Source organism: Xenopus laevis, chromosome 6L (assembly GCF_017654675.1).
Source record: "Xenopus laevis strain J_2021 chromosome 6L, Xenopus_laevis_v10.1, whole genome shotgun sequence".
Taxonomy (NCBI): Eukaryota; Metazoa; Chordata; class Amphibia; order Anura; family Pipidae; genus Xenopus; species Xenopus laevis.
Window position 1 is genome coordinate 45,141,017 of NC_054381.1, and position 23,839 is coordinate 45,164,855.

Below are 23,839 nucleotides of genomic sequence, written 5' to 3' on the forward strand. Positions count from 1 at the left end.
ATTCACTTCTGTGATCCATGGCTGGATTTACCTTTGTCACCATAGGCCACTTTTGTTCTACTCCCCCACAAGCCAGTAACAAATTGTTTCTACCTGTATATAATAAACATAGACCATTCATCCCAATACATTTGCTAGTGATACATTTATGAAAAGGGCCGCCTTTTAGCTCAGAATATTTGCCCTCTAGACCAGGGTCTATCTGGCCTTTCCTTAACAGTTATTTATAATGTCTCAGTAAAGATATATAAAAAAAGAGGGGGAGTGATCAATGCACATTCCCTGGTCCCCTGTTTGATAAGTAATTTAGTATATCTGGAAGTACATGTATTTACAAAAACAGGGTTTTTAGTTAAAAAGTTGTGGTTATAAAATTGGTTAGCCACCATACCATGTTAAGTTAAACCCCATTAAAGGTCAAGTTAAACCTCAGTAAAGATATATAGGAATTCCCTGCTTCTTATATTCCTTAATACTAAATAAGAAAACACAGGTATGGTTACCCAGAAGCCCAGCACTTACTTTGCCGAATGTTCCACTCCCAAGCTCAGCATGGATGGTGCAGTTGCTGATTGCTACTGGGAGAGGAATCTCTTCTTCCACACGGGGCCTCTTTAATCCACTTTCTCCTTCTGAGAGAAATGCTATAAACAAATTTAAAGAATGGTAATTAGTAGTTACATGGGTTGTCCACCTTTGAGTTAACTTTTAGGGTAAGGGCACATGGGAAGATTTAGTTGCCTGGCAACTAATCGCCTCTTCTTCTGGGCAACAATCTCCCTGAATTGCTTTTCCCTGCCTTCCTGCCGGCTATAATGAGAAATTGCCAGCCTCACGAGGAAACTTCGGACGACTTCGGAAAACGAAGAGCTGCGAGTGCCATCCCGCTGTCGATTTCTCATTATAGCTGGCAAGAAGGCATGGGAAAGCTATTCTGGGAGATTTTCGCCCAGAAGAAGAGGCGATTAGTCGCAAGGCAACTAAATCTCCCCGTGTGACTTTTCCCTAAGTATGATATAAAGAGTTATATTCTGAGACTATGTGCAATTGGTTTTCAATTTTTATTATTTGTGGTTTTTGCGTTATTTAGCTTTTTATTCAGCAGCTCTCCAGTTTGCAGCGTCAGCAATTGGGTTGCTAAGGTCCAAATTACCTTAGCAATCATGCACTGATTTGAATAAGAGACTGGAATATGAATAGGAGAGGAGTAATAACTATAAATATGTAGCCTTACAGAGCATTTGTTTCTTAGATGGGGTCATTGACCCCCATTTGAAAATTGGAAAGAGTCAGAAGAAAAAGGCAAACCACCCCTTTAATGGAAAAAATAAGCGTAACAGGAATAATAATTCTTCTCTGCAAAAGTTTTTGCAATAGAAGCAGCCATTCACTAAACAGATACAAACATATATTGACACCAATAAACAGAGACACCTGTAGATATTTACTATCTATATATAGATAAACACACAAATATATGATATACTGTATATAGTTACACTGATGCAGATTAACAGAGAGACACAGTTAAATATATAATATATTACTTCTTTAGATAACCAACTGACAAATATATTTTGACAGTTGAAATAGACTGAGATCATTTAATTGATACAGATCACTAATACTTTGTCCACACATAAAATCATTTAAACCCAATAGAATTGTTTTGCCACCAATAAGGTTTTCATTATTGTGTTTCAATAGAATTGTTTTGCCACCAATAAGGTTTTCATTATTGTTTTTCATTATTTTTTAGGATTACGTACAAAAAAACAGTTGATGCAGACGTATAAAATCACCCGGTTCTACTTACGTTCTGTTGAGGAGCTGCGTCGGGGTCTTTTTCCTCCTTGCGTTGTTTTTTGCTCCCTGTCTGAGCTACACCCGCGTTTTTTCGCCTTTTTGCTCCTTTTTCTCCCACTTCTTTGCTCAGTGCTGCTCCTGTCGTCGATTCGTCTCTTCATCTTGACGGTACCAATAAGATCTCAAATATTGGACTAAAGTTGGATTTTCTTCTTTCTTCAAAAGCAACCTCAACGAAAGTTTGTGAATTTGCTTTCAGCTGCAAAAATAAAAATCGCTTTTCCGCACTGTGAAATCTCTTTGAAACGCTTGGAAATCCGCAAATCACCAAGAGATGCTCTCTGGTCTGAGACAAACCAGTACTGATCCCAACTGCCACTGGTACTTGTCTCTAGACCTCTGATTCCAACTGCCACTCTGGCATGTGCCATAGCCTGCATGCAATGGCATCTGAATGTAAAACTGTGCACCCCCCATAGAAGCTCAGGTCCAGTCAAAATATTATCAGTGGACGTTCAAGGGGTTGTTAATTTGCAGTTTTCATTTTTTATTATTTGTGGGTTTTGATGTATTTCGATTTTTATTCAGCAACTCTCCAGTTTGCAATTTTACCTGGTTGCTAGGGTCCCAATAACCCTAGCAACCATGCATTAATTTGAATAAGAGACTGAAATATGAATAGGAGAGGCCCTGAATAGAAAGATGAGTAATAACAAGTAGCAATAATAAGACATTTGTTGCCTTACAGAGCATTTGTACCGTGACCTGGATCCCCACACATTGGATCAGGGAAAGCACTAAACCTACATCCCTATTAGTCTGTGAACCCTACACTACAGACCAGTCTTGCCTGAGGGGAGAGCTACCACCTTGCTATTCCTCCTAGTTGGAGACAGGCTGCTCTTGCTAAACTAGCTCTATCTGCCTCATTTACCTAGAAAGTGCTGGTACAGAGAACTACCCTGTCATGACTACACCTCATTCACTGGGTCCCTGTATCCCTGACCAAGGCATTATCTTTACTGGTGCCTAAGCACCAGACTCCCATTAACAATCCCCTTCCTCCTGAAGTGACAGGGGAAAGAGGAAGTCCCGCCCTCTGCCCAGCACTAGTGTCAGGAACTTGTCATCAGCCTCTGGGCCAATGATACACTGTACACATTATGCTAATGAGCGACAGTAGTCACATGGGCTTTTGCTTAGCAACCAGAGTACAAGAAGTGTTGTCATGTAAAGCCATAGGGGAGCATATGGGTCCCTACATGTACAAACTACATACACAACATTTACAGATATGCAGAACATTGTAAGGATTCGGGCAGTAGGGCCTTGGGCTGGTACAGTTATCTTCAGAGCCACCATCAGGGGGGCACAGGGGGGACAGTTGTCGCGGGCCCCGCATGGTTTGTTGTCTAAGGGGGGCCAGCCATGCTTCACTTACTTGATTATCCAGGCCCCCCTGCTTTCAGAGTGCTGCCAGCTTCACATAATAGGACAGTAGCTCCGTGCAGGCAACATTTTTCGCCTATTCAGATTCTCTGTAACCTCATTGGTTCTTTAAGGATAAGTCCTGGTAAAGCCGTACAGGGATTGGATAGGTGGAGTAGGAACTTCTCCTTCAGCCTAGCCAATCCCAATGCAGCTTTCCCGGGACTTATCCTTAAAGAACCAATGAGGATGCTGAGAATCTGAATAGGAGAAAAATGTTGCCTGCACGGAGCTGCTGTCCTATTGGGGGTCATTTATTAACACTGGTCAAATTTGCCCATGGGCAGTAACCCATGGCATCAAATGGCTGCATTCATTGTTCTACTTGCAGCTGGCTTTAAAAAGCTAATCACTGATTAGTTGCTATAGGTAACTGCCCATGGGCAAATTTGCCCTGTGTTGATAAAGGAGTCCCATTATTTGAAGCTGGCAGCACTCTGAAAGCAGGGGGCTCGGCTAATCAAGTGAAGGGAGGATGGCTGGGCCCCCTGGCATTTACATTTTGGGGGGCCTGGCCACCAATTTTTTTAACTTAAAGGAGGCCACCAATGGCTTTTTATAACTTGTGGGAGGGGCCTAGGACATCAATTTTTTTCACTTGCAGTGGCCCCTGATCACTAATGGCTTTTTATAACTTGTGGGGGCAGGTCATCAATTTTTTTTTTTACTTGCAGGGGGGTAACCTGATCACCAATGGCTTTTTATAACATGTGGGGAGGGGGGGGCTTGCAACCAATGGCTTTTTATAGCTTAGGGGGGTTTAATGTTTTAGCTCTGATGTCTGTGTGGCCTTTTTACTGTGGGGTGGTCGAGATATGGGGTGGGGCTTGAGGGTGGGCGAAAATGTTGCCGTACAGGGCCTGAAGGCTACCCTTTGGGGCCCCCAAAGAATATTTTAAAAAAAAAATATTACAAATTGGGGCCTAAAATATATTTTTTATAAAAAAACATTGGCGCCAGGGGCCTATAGAATGTTAAAATAATACATTGGTGGCCAGGGGATTAAAAAACACACAAATTGGTGTTCAGTAGAATTGAACTCATGGCAATTCCAGCTGTTTCCTTGACTTCGACTCTTTTCGCCGCTTCAGGACTTCGGCTTTTCACCACTTCCGCATTTCGGCTGTTTGGGAATTCAGAAATGGCCGCACGGCTTCATCGCTGTCAAGGGCCCTGCTCTTTCAAAAGTGCAGCACTGCTGGGCCCCCCTTCAGGCCTGGGACACTTGTACCCCCTGTCCCCCCCTGATGGCGGCCCTTGGGGTCACTGACCCTGTCTAAGAAACAAATGCTCATCTTTCTTTTTTTAACAGTTTTTATTTTTCCAATTTTCTTGGGGTAGGGGTACAGAAAACAAAGGGGAGGGTGGTACAGTATCAGTATTATGCAATACCAGTTTGTTATCACATTATCACTATTAACGGTTCTTTTATATCCTGTCAACCTTCCTTATGAGCTGTTCATATACTTCCTTTTTCAGGAACAAGCCTGCGTCCATTCATCCTAAATTTTATTGTACTTATCTGGTCAGCCTCTGGCTAAATAGGTCAGTTGCATAATTGGTAAATTGTTGTTGATCATCCCAAGCCACCTCTTTTTTGAAGAGAGGTCGCACTCATCCATGTTAATATCAGTGTCTTCCTCACATAAAGTAAGGATCGCCATTTGGCATTAGTAGGTATCAGTTTGTCTATTATGCCTAATAGGCAGACTTGTGGGGAGAGAATTTTTGCAAATGTTGTTTTGTCCTGTATATATCCAGTAACATTGTCCCAGAATCTGGCTATTGGGGCATGTCCATACCATGTGTATAAAGGTGGCCCTGTATTCCTTGCATTTGGGAACGATTACAATTAAACCGCACCTGCTGTTTTGGCCAATTAATCCTTGTGAACAGGTTTCTGGACGTGCACCCAAGGGTTCTCCACCATGCATGTATTTTTCTCCAATAGACAGCACTCCAATTGTATTAAAACCGTCTTTATTGTTTATAGGACAGCAGCACAAATGCAACGTTTCGAGCGTGAAAACACTACACCACCACCTGACCTTAAATACCATGGAGCACAGTGCCCCCTGGTGTCACCACATATTTTAACAAGATATAAAACATTTTAAAAGTTACAAATTGTCACATGTATCTCTTTGTTTTACATGGGTTAGCTTTCTTCAAATGTATCCATATTATCATATCAGAAAATAACTTATCTTGAATATATCCAGTGCTGGTTACAATCACAGAAAAGAGATACAAAGTATCCATATAACAACCTATAAGAGATAAAATCATTTTAAAATCAGCAGCTATTTCAATAAAAATGGATTCAAATCATATTCATGATTAAGTCCATTTGGGGACAATGACCCTAATCTCCTTATCCACTGCGCCTCCTTGCATAATAGTTCCTTATCTCGGTCTCCCCCACGTCTCCTTCTTGAGACTGAATCTAGAATTTGAAACCGTAGCTGACTTATAGTGTGACCATTTTCATTAAAGTGCTTGGCAACAGGTTGATTTAGTTTATTCCTAATGGCTGACTTATGTTCAGTAAGCCTATCCCTCACGCACCTAACTGTTTTTCCCACATATATTTTTCCACAGGGACACTTAATGTTGTACACCACATATGTGGATGCACAAGTGAAGAAACCTTTAATGGGGATACGAGTGTCCTGTAGGGGATGGTGTACCCATTCTCCTTTCAAAACATTACTGCAGTGGCTACACCCACAACAAGGGAAAGTCCCATTTTTAGGCGTTTTAAGAAAGGTTTGTTTACATTTTATAGATGAGCCAAGATCTGCTTTTACCAATTTATTTTCAATAGTATCTGCATTCACATATGACATAACTGGCGGAGATCGGAAAGCAATTTTATCTGGGAAATTTCTAGTCAATAAACTCCATTCCTTCCGTATTACACCCGAGATCTCATTACTCAACACATTGTATTGATTTACAAATGGAATCCTCTTTCTACCTGAAACACTGTTTCTATCTGTTCTCCTAGACTCAATTTCAACTCCTTCCAAAATCTTATTAGGATATCCCCTCCTTGCATTTGGGGCAATATGCTTTGGTGGTTTCTCCCATTTGACTGAGTTTTAGTGGAGTGGTGTACAGTCTGTGGAGTGTTTTAAACTGTATCAACCTGTCCCGTGTGATATGCTTTTCCTGTGCATTCCTCCCAATCCTCCTCAGTAAGCTCAAGTATGTCTGTGACTGTGAGGGGATTGTGGAAATCAGCTTATTGTATATTTTGGTGACCATTTTTGTTTGTGTGGGTTTCCATAGGATTGTTTCCAGGTCTATCATGTCTATCGGCTGGGCGGAGCCGAATTGGGAGAGGAATGCGTGCTGCAATTGTAGGTATGCCAAATGAGTAATTGAGGCTTCTGGGTTATTCTGGACAAGTTGGTTTCTAATCACCAGTTGCCCCTCAGGTGTTGCATCCGCTAATTTTAATCCCCACTCTCTGCCAGCCCATATAAGTGATTAACTGCTGGAAGTGGGGTAGATATGCGTTTCCCCATAATGGTAGGGCAGGTGACAGGGGTTTTCATTTTATACAGTTGGAGGGCTGATTTCCAAGCTATATATGCAGTTATTAGAATAGGGTGCTTATTCCCGAGATCATATAGCTTCCTGTATGAAATATATTTAAGAGATTCCACCACCCCGGCTTGTGTGGCCTGTAGTTGAAAGTTAGGATTGTTGGGGTCTGGGGTGAACCACCAGGCAATATAATAAATTTGTGCAGCTAGGAAGTAGTAGTTGAGATCAGGGAACCCTAAACCACCTTCTGTTATGGGGGCCTTCAACTTGGATCTTGCAAATCTAGGGGATTTTTCCCCCCAGATAAAAGCAGCCTGGATGCCCTCTATATGAGTGCATTTTGATTTGGCTATGTATATAGGCGAGTTATGGAAGACATACAAGTATTTGGGCAGGAAAATCATTTTCAGCAGGAGCATAGTGTATGGTTCATCTTCTCTGTAATCAGTTTCAGATTAACCTCTAGGTATTGGTTGCAATCTCTTGTTATTACCATGCACAAATATTTAAAGGTTTCCAACCAAGTCAGGGGAGTAGCTGGGTATGCAGAGGGGTCAATGTCTGTGTCTATTGGATTGATGGCAAGTCCTGAGTATGTCCCAAATGTGTCCACTAGTTTTAGTTCTTCCTGCAGTTATTTTCCCGGGTCATTGAGGTATAGTAAGACGTTATCCGCATATAGGTAAATCCATTCCTCCACCCTTCCCAGTGCAAAAAGAAGTGGGGACAGCCCTGTCTAGTACCGCTCTTAAGGTGGAATGGTCGGGACCTGCAGTTATTTACTTTTTCTTCTGGCAATTTGAATAGTAGCTTAACCCAGTTGATGAAGCTTTCCCCTATATTAAACCTGTCAAGAACCTGCCAAAGAAAGACCCAATCCACCGATTCGAATGCCTTGGCTGCATCTAAAGCAACCACCACTCTCGTTCTCATATTGAGTATTTTACATGTAGGTTGGAATACAGCCTCCTGATATTTATTTTTTGCAGTTGCTCTCTGAGGCATAAACTCGGATTGGTCAGCATGCACTATCTCTGTAATTACTTGCTTGATTCTGTTGGCTAAGATTTTCGCCAAGATTTTGGCATCTACATTCAATAGCGAAATGGGCCTATAGGAGCTAGGGAGGAGTGGGTTTTTACCTTCCTTATGGATTAACACTATCGTGGCTTCCCTGAATGTTTCTGGGGGCGAAGCAGTGATGTTATAACAGGCATGATGACATCAGAGGTGGGCACAATGATGTTGGTGGAGTTATGACACCAGGACAGGGCTATTGCATCACTTAGATGCAACTGGTTTGATTTCTATCCAGTTTTCTAAATGTTTTAAAGTGTTGATGCCCAGTTCAAAACCACACAGGTGACTACCATATCTATAGCTAAATTTTACTTGATGAGTAAGCCCAATCCTTTAATTACAGGTATGAGTTCTATTATACAGAAATCAGTTATCTAGAAAGCTCTGAAATACAGAAAAAAACCTATTTTTGATTGATTTGCTTTTTTTGTACTTGTAATAATAAGAAATTAACTGCACTTGATAGTATCTAAGCCACGTTGAGGGGAGTATCTTAGTATTTAAATGTTTTTCATGTATTGGCCAGATTATTGTTCGGGTTTCATAAGGCTGAAAACCAAACAGAAAGCTGAGCCCCGAACAGGCCTTACAAAAACGGAACTGTTTCAGGTCAAAACCGAACAGATGGCAACACTAGTTACAGTGGTTGTTTGCACCTGAGCCCCCGGAATTACAGGAAGGAATTCATATCAGTTATATCCAATTTGTACAGATTAAGGCTGTTGGGGGATGATGGTAGTTGTAGTGTAACATGTAGTGGGGCACCGGTTGGACATCTTTAAGCTCCATTACAGTTTTGCTCTCAGGCTGCTGCCCAAGCCTGTCTCTCCTAGAGTTGCTATATGTCTCAGTCCCACAGGATCATATCCATTTTCAAATCTGCATGCTAGTGCTGTCAGTAGGGCTGCCATTAGAAGGTAACATACATACACTATTGATGTTCAGGGCCCCCTTATAAGTTACAAAACTGTGGTGCCAGGACACCTCATAAAAGTATTTTGTGGGAGATGTTCTTTCCATAATCCAGAGCTTTCTGGATAAGGGGTTCTGGATAACGGATCCTATACCTGTACATGGAACTCAAATATGCTGTGATAGGCTATACATGCATTTGGACAACTTTCAGAACCATCAAACTCCTATTATCAAGCTGATATTTAAGATAATAATAATTTCAGTAAGTCAATATTGGGATCAACCTGACAACACTTATTTTTTTTTTATTTACTATTGTTCATTGCCAAAGTGTTACAGTGAGAATTATTTTGCAGATTTCTGATTATAGTGGGAAGCAAATTAATGAAACACCTAATAAGTGCCATATTTGCCTGAAGACAGTGTTCAATAACAGAGTTTAGCAGCACTGGACACAGGTGGGTTTAATTAGAATATTGAAGTAGATCTGTTAGTAAATTAAACTAATATAAAAATAATGGATAGCTCACTCGATTTGAAAAAGCAATACATTTATTACAAAAAAGAAGAAAAAATAAAAATATACGAAAAATTAAATAATAAAGTGAGCCCAACGCGTTTCGACATTAAGGGTCTTCCTCAGGGGCACAAAATAAACAAAAAATCAAAAAGGCAGGCCTTTTTCTTCTTTTTTGTATTAAATGTATTGCTTTTTCAAATCGGGTGTGCTATCCATTATTTTTATATTTGTAATTCATATGGAGACCCTTATGGGGAGTCACCTATGGATTTAGCACCCTGTAGTTTAACTTTAGGGTGTGCGCCTTCTATCTTTATTTTGAGTAAATGATACTAATCTGAGTGCTACCATTTCTATGCCAAACACTGTCTGAATGTTTTGTGCAGTTTTGTGATAAACATAAACCATGTAGAAACATGTAAAATGTGTGTCCTAATAAAATAACCCAGAGCGACTAAAGGGCAATCAGCTTTTAGGGCTCTTACAGACAAGTGGTTTTACCTGTGCTCCCCTGCATTGCGATTTCTTCCGTTCAGTCACAGGGATCGCAGGAGAATATGCACTGAAATATTGTCAATGGGGCTGTTCTCACACAGATGCATGTATGCGCCAAACGCAGGTAAAATGCAACATACTGCATCCCAACTTGAGTTTGACGCTTACATGCGTCTGTGTGAGTACAGCCCCATTGACATTAATTCAGTGTGTCTACTCCTGCGCTCCCCTGCGGCTGAAAGGAAGAAAGTGCAACACAGGGGAGCGCAGGTAAAACCGCTTTTCTGTAAGAGACCTTATTTAAATGGAGCAATTAGCAGCAACTCTGGAGTATAAGCAACTATTGTATCAATTCTAACAGCCGCCTGTAATGAAACAAAGAGATTCTGCTCAGCAGGAACAAAGATAAGAAATGTATCAATTTAGAACAGTTTACAGGGTCGGCGACCCCCCCTCCTACCAGAGCTGCTTTAGAAGGTGAAAAATTAGACTTTACACTTCAATATTTGAAAAACTGTGACACATAGAAAACATAAAACATAGAAAGTAATTGGAAAAAGTTGTTATGTCTGGTGATCTATCTGAAAACAAATAGCTGTGAACGACCCCTTTAAGCTATTTTGCTTTAAGATGCTGAAATGCAAACCAAACATTGCTTTATAGATATTGCCTAATATTTTAGAATCAGTACATAAGCCTTGGTCAGCGCTGTCCCAGTTTCTACATATAGTGGGCAGATTGGGTACAAGAGTTTTCTGGCAGCTAATATTAGGGCATATTCAGGGCAAAAGATTTTTTGGCTGCAGTATTTTGTAGTGTTTTTAGGAGGGCAGACAAAATACCAATGTCTAAGACCAAAACAATCTCAGCATTCCCCTTGAATCAACTAGCAGAGATCCATAAATGGGAAATAAGAACCGCACACAAAGCTGAGGGTGCAGTGACAAGTTTGCTGGGAGATGGGAATGTGGTTTATTAGGTCACATGACTTGCTGTGTGTTGTGAGCATTGCATTGACGAAGGGGCTGAAGTCCTAGCGCCTATATGTGCATGCTGCTCCAAATAAACCAACTGGCTGCGGATGTTGTTGCACAATTTCAGTATTGTGTGTGGTTCCTATTTTCCTAGTTATAAATGGCCACTTATAACAAAGTCACTTCCCACAGAGGTCCTCCTCGCCTGCATTTGTTTTCCCATTCCAGGGAGGCAAGTATTGCAACTTTACCAAAGATGAACTTAGCAGAATCATCCTGAAATGGAAACAATCATTCCCTTACATTCACTGCCTTTTACTGCCACGTCCCAAAGGACTTCTGGATGTAGCACTGCCAGTTTCTCTATATTGCTACATTAAAGACTAAACTCTTGCTCACATGCCAGTGTCTCTATAGTAACCTTTTTTTCTGTGCCAGAGCTATAGTAAATCTATCCATGGATGGGTGAATGAGACACATACCTAGGGTTGCCACCTCACCCCTTTAAAACTGAACACCTATGCAATCAACAGCCTGCATGGCTAATTAGCAATTCATTTAGATGCATGCTGCAGACTGAACTGATTCACTGTATGTGAAGCCATGCATCTAAATGATTTGCTAATTAGCCATGCAGGTTGTGTATTCCTTATGTGTTTGGTTTTAAAGGGGTAAAACCTCTGACGCTAGGATTACTAAGGTATAACTCAGTGGAGGTGTTGGCCAATAAATGGTATGATACACAGAAAACACCATAACAATAGGATTCCTGGAAAACTTTATTACAGAAAGAGGAATATCAAACTGAGTTAAATAAATATTCGCTGATGGGATTTATCTTCAGTCGTCTCAGTTGGTTTCTTCTGTGGTCAAGACTCAAGAATCAATAATCGTGTAGTTCTGTACAACCTGAATGGCATCCAATAATCATTCTGGTACTTTAGGAAAATGACATATGTTTGGCCAAAGGATATCAAGCCTGCCACCACGTCAAGGTAGACTCTCTGAGCAGGTCCCTAACCTATCCTAACAGGGGCGCTGCCACCATGAGGCGAGTTGAGAAATTCGCCTCAGACTGGAGCAGCCCACAACTTAACAGGGGTGGCAAATAGCCACTCCTGGTAACTTTAAAATCCGAATTTCTCTTTTTTTAAACTGGAAATTTGGCTCCTCTAGTGCAGAAAGCACTAGTGACACTGCCCCGCTGGACCCACTCTGGCGCAGTAAAAGTAACACCTGGGGAGCAGGGGCGGCATCACTAGAATTGCCCCTGTATCCTAACCATCTTATTAGAGAGGCAAAAAGTAAGTATTGTTGGGATATCATTTTTATTTGGACTAAGAATTATTACAGCTAGCATTTGAGAGAGACATTTCTGAACATATGTTGAAGAACTACTAATAATAAAGATTGCTGGTTGAGGAAGAGAAAGGTATTTCATTTAACAGTGAGCCCTAAAAAATACTGCTAATCAAAATAAATATCACAAATACTAACCTTTCACTTGTGGATTAATATGGCTGCAAATGTTCTTTTTAAATTAGTCTATTTTAGTTATTTTGTACAAAATTCATCTACTTTATTGCCGGTCCAAAATATTTTCGACCATATTTAATCATTGAAATCAATTTTAGCTAATTTTATTTTAGTTAAGCTATACTATGTTCCCTTGCTGTGCCTATACCATTGAATATTTAATTTATTTCCTATAATTTAAGGCAAATTTGTTAAAAAAAATTAAATTACCAATACATGAGGGTGGTGCTATAATAGGGGGGTTCTAATGAGGGAATACGGAACTATGAGTTCTTTTTACCAACGTAGTTGTTGACATTTTATTTCAACTATTAATTATATAGGTTTTGTTCCTACATTCTGTAATTTTTAAACATTTCATCCTGCCTTATCCTGCATAATTTAGTAATTAGTAGTACTTTAATATGTAAGGTTAAAAAAGACTTATGACCTCAGGATTCAATCTGTCATTCATAAAATCTTGTTTATCTTCATAAAATTCCTATTTATCTTGATCCAGAGGAAGGCAAAAAAAACTCATCTGAAGCTGTGTCCAGTGTGCTTTAGAAGAGAAAAAAAAATTCCTTCCTGACTCCAATATGGCAATCGGATGAATCCCTGGATCAGTAGTAAACTGTGTGCAGTATTGTTGTTAGACTATACTCTAGTTTCCTATTTAATGTTTTCTTGTTTTACTTTCTGTCTATTTCTATAAGGGCCTATACAATTTCAGGTTGTCTTGATCAATTCATGTTTTAAATAAATCCATATTTAAATAATGAGGCCTTTATTTATATACCTTCGCCAAACATAACATATATAAATGAAGGAAATGGAGTTAGAATGAAAAGTGGGGACAATATTAAAGTGTAAAGTGTATGTGGTGCAAATAGGGGTGCTCCCACTATGAGGCAAGTTGAGGTACTTGCCTCAGACAGTAATGCCTATGTGTTACAGGGGAGGCAAAAATTTGTTCCTAGTACCTTTAAGTGTCAACATTACCTTTTTTAGAGGGGAATTTAGACTATTTTAGTGCAGAGTGAGCAATTTCTCTGCACAATGATACAGCCCACTTCTACCTGGTTAAAATGTAAGCACAGTGGTTAAAAGGGGTGACATCAGGTAGGCCAGCTCAGGGTGGAAGTGAGGGCAGAATCACCCCTGGGTACAAAGGTTTTAGGGCCAATGGTAATGCTGGATTCATGGTGATACAGGACCCAATAGTAGGAGCTGACGGTGAATGACACTAGTATAGATAATAGGACTAGAGGTGAGGAGCCGATGAAATGGACCATTGATTGGCTGAGGGCCAGAGACAGTGACTGATAGAAAGAGTCAGACAGAACCAGATAGAAAGGCCCATAGATGGGTGTTGATGTTTTAGGAAGGGAATAATGGAAATGGTGAATGATAGACCACTGGTGCAGGGCAAAGGCTGATGGTAATGATTAGTGGCAAGAGTTAGAAGAGGCTGATGGCAGAGGCAGGGGCTGAACAAAAAAAAACGCCAAAGGCAGAGTTTGATATCAAGGGCCAAACCCTGGGGCAGATGGCAACTGATGGACAATAATGAGGACAGAAGACTGGAAGTCATGGAATTGATAATTGGGCCTGATGTTTGTCGTGGCATGGGGTCGATGGTAGGGTATAAGAACACCATCAGTGCTAGAAGGTCCAGAAATGGCTTGAACCTGTGAAATTTAATCTAGACATGCCATAACTTGAAGAGATACCTGATCACCTGATGTGATAGTATGTTTCAGGGACTCCAAGAATGATGGTGGCTCCTCACATGTCTTCTTAAAATCCACAGGTGACAACTGCAGTTAAAAAAATATAAATTAGGTTGTTACTAAAAAAAAAAATGTAAGTAAAGTAGATGGCATTAGTACAATACACACAATTGAGTGCAATTGTAATTGTTGTGGAATGCCATAGAGAGTTTTCCACAGAGTTAATAAACCTAGGCCTAGTCCTAACCGGCTATGTAGATACTGTAGTACAGGAAGACATGGGTCTCTAGCCCTGAATATGTATTAAAACACAAACATCTAGAGATTTCAAGATAAGTGCCTATTCATAATAAGCAGTAGCATACCAAAACACATGTAGTCATGTACTTACTGCTTCTGGCTGGGAAGGAGGTGGTAGAGTCCGTTTTTCTAGTTGCACCCAATCAATGGCATGAAAAAATGGGTGCTCCCGAATATTTCCATTGCAGCCCAGTCGTTCTTTTGGATTTTTCTTCAGGAGCTAAAGAAAGAAAACATTATCAGATATTTATTGCTAATATGAAGCTACACACCTTCACTAATACCCTCATAGCACAGGGATTTTGTCCAATTGCCTATACACTATTCAGCAAACAAGAATATCCAGTTAGTGTCACTGCTAGATCTCTAGGAACAGTATCAGTTCTCTGGCAAATTATATAATATAGCAGAACTAGTTATACCCTCTCCATAAATTCCAATACTTACCATTCTCAGGAGATCTTGCAATTCGAAGCTGAACCTTATCAGAATGCATGGCTGTGCAATAAGAATAGACAAACGGCATTCTGTCCTGTTGCCGTACTCCATGAATGGTGAGCTCCCACATGCCATTTTACATATGATGATCCCTAATGCCCACCAGTCTACGCCTCCATTATAGCTCTTCTCTTTTAACACCTAGATTTGAAAAAAAAATATTGTTATTAAAATCCTCTAGTGCATGCATTTAACTAAATCTCTGCTCTTTCTGTAACTCTCTCTTGTGCTGAAGCTGTTCACATGTGTAGTAAACTCCCAACAATTACTCTATGGTGCATGTGTCCCACCCTGGGCAGCACAGTGGTTACCTGGGAACAGTTAAAATGATGTATGATGCACCCCCACCTAGTGATTGACTTTTGTTCCCCTTTTTAATCTGAATTGCCTTGTATAGAAAAAAATCATATACCAGCAAAACACAAAAAACACATATTTTTTAGTTGAGTATTTAAATGCATGAAATAGACATAAGTATAAGCACAACTTAGAGAATCTATTACCTCTCTGCTATATGCATTTAAATTAAATCACAGTCACATACCTCTGGGGCCATAAAGGGCAGTGTTCCTTTTATGCCTTTGATTCTTTTCTTGCCAAACACACCCTCAGCTGCCAATCCAAAGTCGACGATCTTTATATGCCCCTCGTTGGTTACCAGGATATTAGCTGGTTTAAGATCCCTGCAAGGTAGACATTAGGGTTAAAAAATTAAAAGGAATTGAGAAAGAGCAGGGAAGTAGAGTGAGAGGTAAATGTTGGGAGTCAGCCAGTACTATTTTATGAGTGGGGGTGAGAAGGAATGTGAACCCTCTTCCCCAAATTCATGAGGTGTTACAGTTTATTTAATACTCTGTTTAATACTCCATCTTCTTAATACTCTATTTTTAATACTTTATTACTGATGTCCTGGCAGTGATTTCAATGCATTGCAATGAAAAGCTGTATAACATACAGACGGCAAAATGCACCATGTGCCATTTACATAAGAGTCATTTTATTTGAGCGAACAATGGGTTTAAGTTTAAAATGCAGAAACAATATATGAACAGAAAGATAATATATGGGATGTTTATAAATTTTACATACCGATGAATAATCCCTTTGGAGTGGAGAAACTGCAGGCCGCACACCAGTTCTGCTGCGTAGAATCTTTGGAGAAAAGAAATCATTTAACATTTCTGTAGTGAATACATTTGTTTGCTTTGTTTATACTATAGTTATTATTATAAAGATGCTTTGACCCTGCTGTAATATATGAGGGCCCACTAACTAAAGGCTAGGCACACCTGTAGGAGTGCTATGGGACATAAAACCATGGCCCTTACAGCTCAATGCAAGGGGTCGCCCTAGTCCTTCAAGCATTCTGAATGACTGTCACATCTCCATATGTCTTAACAAAGGCAGCACTCCATACAGGATGAGACACAACTCTTTTTGCACCATTCTAGCAAATTATAATGAGGTGATGTGTAAATTGAACAACACAAGATGCTTTATACATATTTGCTTACTGTAGGGACACTGGGCTTACTGCAATATGAAGTGAAGCTACAGGACAGCACTTCATAGAAGAGAAAGATATTATTTGTTGTGCCACTACAGATATATTACATACATAGATTCCCTAGGTGATTTCCTTTACAAAAACAAAATATGAAATTCAGTCGGCTGAAGATACTGAATGCTGACCTCTTTCCATCCTTCCTTCTGCATGTACTCTAGGCCAGCTCCTGCTCTGTTACCCCATTACAAACACATAAAGTCACTTACATTACTAAGTCCATCTCCAGCTGGCCGGCATTCTTGATGACATTTCTTAGGGTCCCTCCACTGACATACTCCATAGCGAGCAGAGCATGCCGCTGGTTAAAGAAACAAAAAGTCAAAATTACTAAACTACAAGCTCATATGGCTAAAAACGCAAAATGTTTTTTTTTGAGACATGAACGCGTGCGCACAGTAGCAACATTTTTGGTCAATCTCCTTGTGTGCTAAATAAATGATCAATTAGCAGTTAGGTAGGTTTTACTTGGACAAAATGTTAAAGTTGTTGAATGTATTTTTTTCCAGTCACAGCTACTGCAATACAGTCTCACTATCAAATTACAGGTATGGGACCTATTATCCAGAATGCTCGGGACCTGGGGTTTTCCGAATAATGGATCTTTCCGTAATTTGGGTCTTCATGCCTTATGTCTATTAGAAATTCATTTAAACATTAAATAAACCCAATAGGCTGGTTTTGCTTCCAATAAGGATTAATTATATCTTAGTTGGGATCAAGTACAAGGTACTGTTTTATTATTACAGAGAAAAAGAAATGATTTTTAAAAATTTGGATTATTTGGATAAAATGGAGTCTATGGATATTGGGTTTCTGGATAAGGGATCCTATACCTGTACTGAAAAGTAGGGGTGTAACTATAAAGAACACAGACAGTGCAACTGCTGGAGGGCCCAGGAACTATAGGGGGCCCAGTGAGACTGATAAGTAGCTGCAGTATATAAAGTCAGTCAGCTTATTCGGGCCAGTGGAATATGTTTTTTTATTCATTAGGGGTCAGTGAAATGTGCCCCTGCCATTGCTTGATATGCAAGTTACATAAGCTTCTATGTAAATTACTGTAAATTCATACATAATGTACACAATTTGCATTACTCTCATTATACGGCTTGACCCCCCCCCCCCCTTTGGATGCAGTCTCCTCTCTCAATACCCCCCGATGGCGGATCTGCTCATCTTGCGCACAATGTGTGTTTTAGCTTGAGCTGCCCCAAACCTTTACTCACCCTGCACCCAGGGTTGCTGTCCTTGGCCTTTACTAAAATAACTAGAATGCCAGCTCTTCTAGCTTCCTATGTAGTAGACTGGCAAGGGAAAGCTACAGGTGGCATTTTCTGAAGAATACTATTTTGGAGCTCAAGGAAAATGTAAAAATGTAATTGGGGTTCTTTATACACATTTTGTGGTTCTCTGGTATTGTAAGAGTATTCTTATATAAAGTTGCAACTATGGTATCCCAGGTACTCCACTGCAGATTCCATGACCCACCCTGTTTACATCATGGCCTGCCCCCTTTGGGAATACTTAAAGTTAACCTAAAGGTGAACTACCCTATAAAGGTAGCGATGATATGTTGTACCTGTGTTTGGAATGATCCATGACCATGACAAAGGTAGGGGCATCCAGCAGCCGTCTTCAGTACCTTTGCCTCAGTGATGATGCTGGACATGTTGGTCTTGTCGCTCTTCTTGATGACCTTGATGGCCATATGCTGGCTCCTGTTAGGAAAAGATACCAACCATACCTAAAAAAGGCAGAATAAGAAATAAAATGTTAGAAATTCACTTCTGTGATCTATGGCTGGATTTACCTTTGTCACCATAGGCCACTTTTGTTCTACTCCCCCACAAGCCAGTAACAAATTGTTTCTACCTGTATATAATAAACATAGACTATTCATCCCAATACATTTGCTAGTGATACATTTATGAAAAGGGCCGCCTTTTAGCTCAGAATATTTGCCCTCTAGACCAGGGTCTATCTGGCCTTTCCTTAACAGTTATTTATAATGTCTCAGTAAAGATATATAAAAAAAGAGGGGGAGTGATCAATGCACATTCCCTGGTCCCCTGTTTGATAAGTAATTTAGTATCTCTGGAAGTACATGTATTTACAAAAACAGGGTTTTTAGTTACAAAGTTGTGATTATAAAATTGGTAAGCCTCCATACCATGTTAAGTTAAACCCCATTAAAGGTCAAGTTAAACCTCAGTAAAGATATATGGGAATTCCCTGCTTCTTATATTCCTTAATACTAAATAAGAAAACACAGGTATGGTTACCCAGAAGCCCAGCACTTACTTTGCCGAATGTTCCACTCCCAAGCTCAGCATGGATGGTGCAGTTGCTGATTGCTACTGGGAGAGGAATCTCTTCTTCCACACGGGGCCTCTTTAATCCACTTTCTCCTTCTGAGAGAAATGCTATAAACAAATTTAAAGAATGGTAAGTAGTAGTTACATGGGTTTTCCACCTTTGAGTTAACTTTTAGGGTAAGGGCACATGGGGAGATTTAGTTGCCTGGCGACTAATCGCCTCTTCTTCTGGGCAACAATCTCCCTGAATTGCTTTTCCCTGCCTTCCTGCCGGCTATAATGAGAAATCGCCAGCCTCATGAGGAAACTTCGGACGACTTTGGAAAACGAAGAGCTGCGAGTGCCATCCCGCTGTCGATTTCTCATTATAGCTGGCAAGAAGGCATGGGAAAGCTATTCTGGGAGATTGTCGCCCAGAAGAAGAGGCGATTAGTCGCAAGGCAACTAAATCTCCCCGTGTGACTTTTCCCTAAGTATGATATAAAGAGGGATATTCTGAGACTATTTGCAAATGGTTTTCAATTTTTATTATTTGTGGTTTTTGCGTTATTTAGCTTTTTATTCAGCAGCTCTCCAGTTTGCAGGGTCAGCAATTGGGTTGCTAAGGTCCAAATTACCTTAGCAATCATGCACTGATTTGAATAAGAGACTGGAATATGAATAGGAGAGGGCCTAAATAGGAGAGGAGTAATAACTATAAATATGTAGCCTTACAGAGCATTTGTTTCTTAGATGGGGTCATTGACCCCCATTTGAAAATTGGAAAGAGTCAAAAGAAAAAGGCAAAACCACCACTTTAATGGAAAAAATAAGCGTAACAGGAATAATAATTCTTCTCTGCAAAAGTTTTTGCAATAGAAGCAGCCATTCACTAAACAGATACAAACATATATTGACACCAATAAACAGAGACACCTGTAGATATTTACTATCTATATATAGATAAACACACAAATATATGATATATATAATTACACTGATACAGATTAACAGAGAGACACAGTTAAATATATAATATATTACTTCTTTAGAAATATATTTTGACAGTTGAAATAGACTGAGATCATTTAACTGATACAGATCACTAATACTTTGTTAACTAAAAAATCATGTAAACCCAATAGAATTGTTTTGCCACCAATAAGGATTCATTATTTTTTAGGATTAGAAAAACAAAAAAACAGTTGATGCAGACGTATAAAATCAGCCGGTTCTACTTACGTTCTGTTGAGGAGCTGCGTCGGGGTCTTTTTCCTCCTTGCGTTGTTTTTTGCTCCCTGTCTGAGCTGCACCCGTGTTTTTTCGCCTTTTTGCTCCTTTTTCTCCCACTTCTTTGCTCGGTGCTGCTCCTGTCGTCGATTCGTCTCTTCATCTTGACGGTACCAATAAGATCTCAAATATTGGACTAAAGTTGGATTTTCTTCTTTCTTCAAAAGCAACCTCAACGAAAGTTTGTGAATTTGCTTTCAGCTGCAAAAATAAAAATCGCTTTTCCGCACTGTGAAATCTCTTTGAATCGATTGGAAATTCGCAAATCACCAAGAGATGCTCTCTGGTCTGAGACAAACCAGTACTGATCCCAACTGCCACTGGTACTTGTCTCTAGACCTCTGATTCCAACTGACACTCTGGCATGTGCCATAGCCTGCATGCAATGGCATCTGAATGTAAAACTGTGCACCCCCCATAGAAGCTCAGGTCCAGTCAAAATATTATCAGTGGACTTTAAAGGGGTTGTTAATTTGCAGTTTTCATTTTTTATTATATGTGGGTTTTGAGGTATTTCGATTTTTATTCAGCAGCTCTCCAGTTTGCAATTTTACCTGGTTGCTAGGGTCCTAATAACCCTAGCAACCATGCATTAATTTGAATAAGAGATTGGAATATGAATAGGAGAGGCCCTGAATAGAAAGATGAGTAACAACAAGTAGCAATAACAATACATTTGTTGCCTTGCAGAGCATTTGTACCGTGAAAGCACTAAACCTAAATCCCTATTAGTCTGTGATCCTGACACTAAAGACCAGTCTTGCCTGAGGGGAGAGCTACCACCTTGCTATTCCTCCTAGTTGGAGACAGGCTGGTCTTGCTAAACTAGCTCTATCTGCCTCATTTACCTAGAAAGTGCTGGTACAGAGAACTACCCTGTCATGACTACACCTCATTCACGGGGTCCCTGTATCCCTGACCAAGGCATTATCTTTACTGGTGCCTAAGCACCAGACTCCCATTAACAATCCCCTTCCTCCTGAAGTGACAGGGGAAAGAGGAAGTCCCGCCCTCTGCCCAGCACTAGTGTCAGGAACTTGTCATCAGCCTTTGGGCCAATGATACACTGTACACATTATGCTAATGAGCTACAGTAGTCACATGGGCTTTTGCTTAGCAACCAGAGTACAAGAAGTGTTGTCATGTAAAGCCATAGCGAAGCACATGGGTCCCTACATGAACAAACTACATACACAACATTTACAGATATGCAGAACATTGTAAGGATTCGGGCAGTAGGGCCTTGGGCTGGTACAGTTATCTTCAGGGCCACCATCAGGGGGGACAGTTGACCCGGGCCCGCATGGTTTTGTGTCTAAGGGGGGCCAGCCATGCTTCACTTACTTGATTATCCAGGCCCCCCTGCTTTCAGAGTGCTGCCAGCTTCACATAATAGGACAGTAGCTCTGTGCAGGCAACATTTTTCTCCTATTCAGATTCTCTGTACCCTCACTGGTTCTTTAAGGATAAGTCCTGGTATAGCCGTACAGGGATTGGATAGGTGGAGTAGGAACTTCTCCTTCAGCCTAGCCAATCCCAATGCAGCTTTCCCGGGACTTATCCTTAAAGAACCAATGAGGATGCTGAGAATCTGAATAGGAGAAAAATGTTGCCTGCACGGAGCTGCTGTCCTATTGGGGGTCATTTATTAATAATGGTCAAATTTGCCCATGGGCAGTAACCCATGGCATCAAATTGCTGCATTCATTGTTCTACTTGCAGCTGGCTTTAAAAAGCTAATCACTGATTAGTTGCCCCATGGGCAAATTTGCCCTGTGTTGATAAAGAAGTCCCATTATTTGAAGCTGGCAGCACTCTGAAAGAAGGGGGCTCGGCTAATCAAGTGAAGGAAGGATGGCTGGGCCCCCTGGCATTTACATTTTGGGGGGCCTGGCCACCAATTTTTTTAACTTAAAGGAGGCCACCAATGGCTTTTTATAACTTGTGGGAGGGGCCTAGGACATCAATTGTTTTTTACTTGCAGTGGCCCCTGATCACTAATGGCTTTTTATAACTTGTGGGGGCAGGCCATCAATTATTTTTTTTAATTGCAGGGGGGTAACCTGATCACCAATGGCTTTTTATAACATGTGGGGAGGGGGGGCTTGCAACCAATGGCTTTTTATAGCTTAGGGGGGTTTAATGTTTTAGCTCTGATGTCTGTGTGGCCTTTTTACTGTGGGGTGGTCGAGATATGGGGTGGGGCTTGAGGGTGGGCGAAAATGTTGCCGTACAGGGCCTGAAGGCTACCCTTTGGGGCCCCCAAAGAATATTTAAAAAAAAAAATATTATAAATTGGGGCCTAAAATATATTTTTTATAAAAAACCATTGGCGCCAGGGGCCTATAGAATGTTAAAATAATACATTGGCGGCCAGGGGATTAAAAAACACACAAATTGGTGTTCAGTAGAATTGAACTCATGGCAATTCCAGCTGTTTTCTTGACTTCGACTCTTTTCGCCGCTTCAGGACTTAAATTTCGTCTGTTTTCGTGGCTTTCGGTCTTTTTGCCGTTTCAGGACTTCAATTCCGGCTGTTTTCGTGACTTTGGCTGTTTTCGCTGCTTCAGGACTTAAATTTCGTCTGTTTTCGTGACTTTGGCTCTTTTTGCCGTTCCAGGACTTACATTTTGGCTGTTTTCGTAACTTTGGGTCTTTTTTGACCGCTTCAGGAGTTCAGCTTCGGCTGTTTTCGTGGCTTCGGTTTTTCGCCGCTTCAAGACTTCAGCTTTTCACCACTTCCGCATTTCGGCTGTTTGGGAATTCAGAAATGGCCGCACGGCTTCATCGCTGTCAAGGGCCCTGCTCTTTCAAAAGTACAGCTCTGCTGGGCCCCCCTTCAGGCCTGGGACACTTGTACCCCCTGTCCCCCCCCCCCCCCGATGGCGGCCCTTGGGGTCACTGACCCTGTCTAAGAAACAAATGCTCATCTTTCTTTTTTTTTAACAGTTTTTATTTTTCCAATTTTCTTGGGGTAGGGGTACAGAAAACAAAGGGGAGGGGGGTACAGTATCAATATTATGCAATACCAGTTTGTTATCACATTATCACTATTAACGGTTCTTTTATATACTGTCAACCTTACTTATGAGCTGTTCATATACTTCCTTTTTCAGGAACAAGCCTCCGTCCATTCATCCTAAATTTTATTGTACTTATCTGGTCAGCCTCTGGCTAGATAGGTCAGTTGCATAATTGGTAAATTGTTGTTGATCAGCCCAAGCCACCTCTTTTTTGAGGGGAGGTCGCACTCATCCATGTTAATACCAGTGTCTTCCTCACATAATAAAGTAAGGATCGCCATTTGGCATTAGTAGGTATCAGTTTGTCTATTATGCCTAATAGGCAGACTTGTGGGGAGAGAATTTTTGCAAATGTTGTTTTGTCCTGTATATATCCAGTAACATTGTCCCAGAATCTGGCTATTGGGGCATGTCCATACCATGTGTATAAAGGTGGCCCTGTATTCCTTGCATTTGGGGCAATATGCTTTGGTGGTTTCTCCCATTTGACTGAGTTTTAGTGGAGTGGTGTACAGTCTGTGGAATGTTTTAAACTGTATCAACCTGTCCCGTGTGATATGCTTTTCCTGTGCATTCCTCCCAATCCTCCTCAGTAAGCTCAGGTATGTCTGTGACTGTGAGGGGATTTTGGAAATCAGCTTATTGTATATTTTGGTGACCATTTTTGTTTGTGTGGGTTTCCATAGGATTGTTTCCAGGTCTATCATATCTATCGGCTGGGCGGAGCCGAATTGGGAGAGGAATGCGTGCTGCAATTGTAGGTATGCCAAATGAGTAATTGAGGCT

The 23,839-nt window shown here is 40.7% G+C and overlaps 1 protein-coding gene across 1 annotated transcript in view; it reads left to right on the forward strand.

Moving 5' to 3' along the window:
• btd.L (biotinidase L homeolog) overlaps positions 1 to 23,839 on the forward strand; it is a 79,060-nt gene that overhangs the window by 32,373 nt on the left and 22,848 nt on the right. The window lies entirely within an intron of this gene.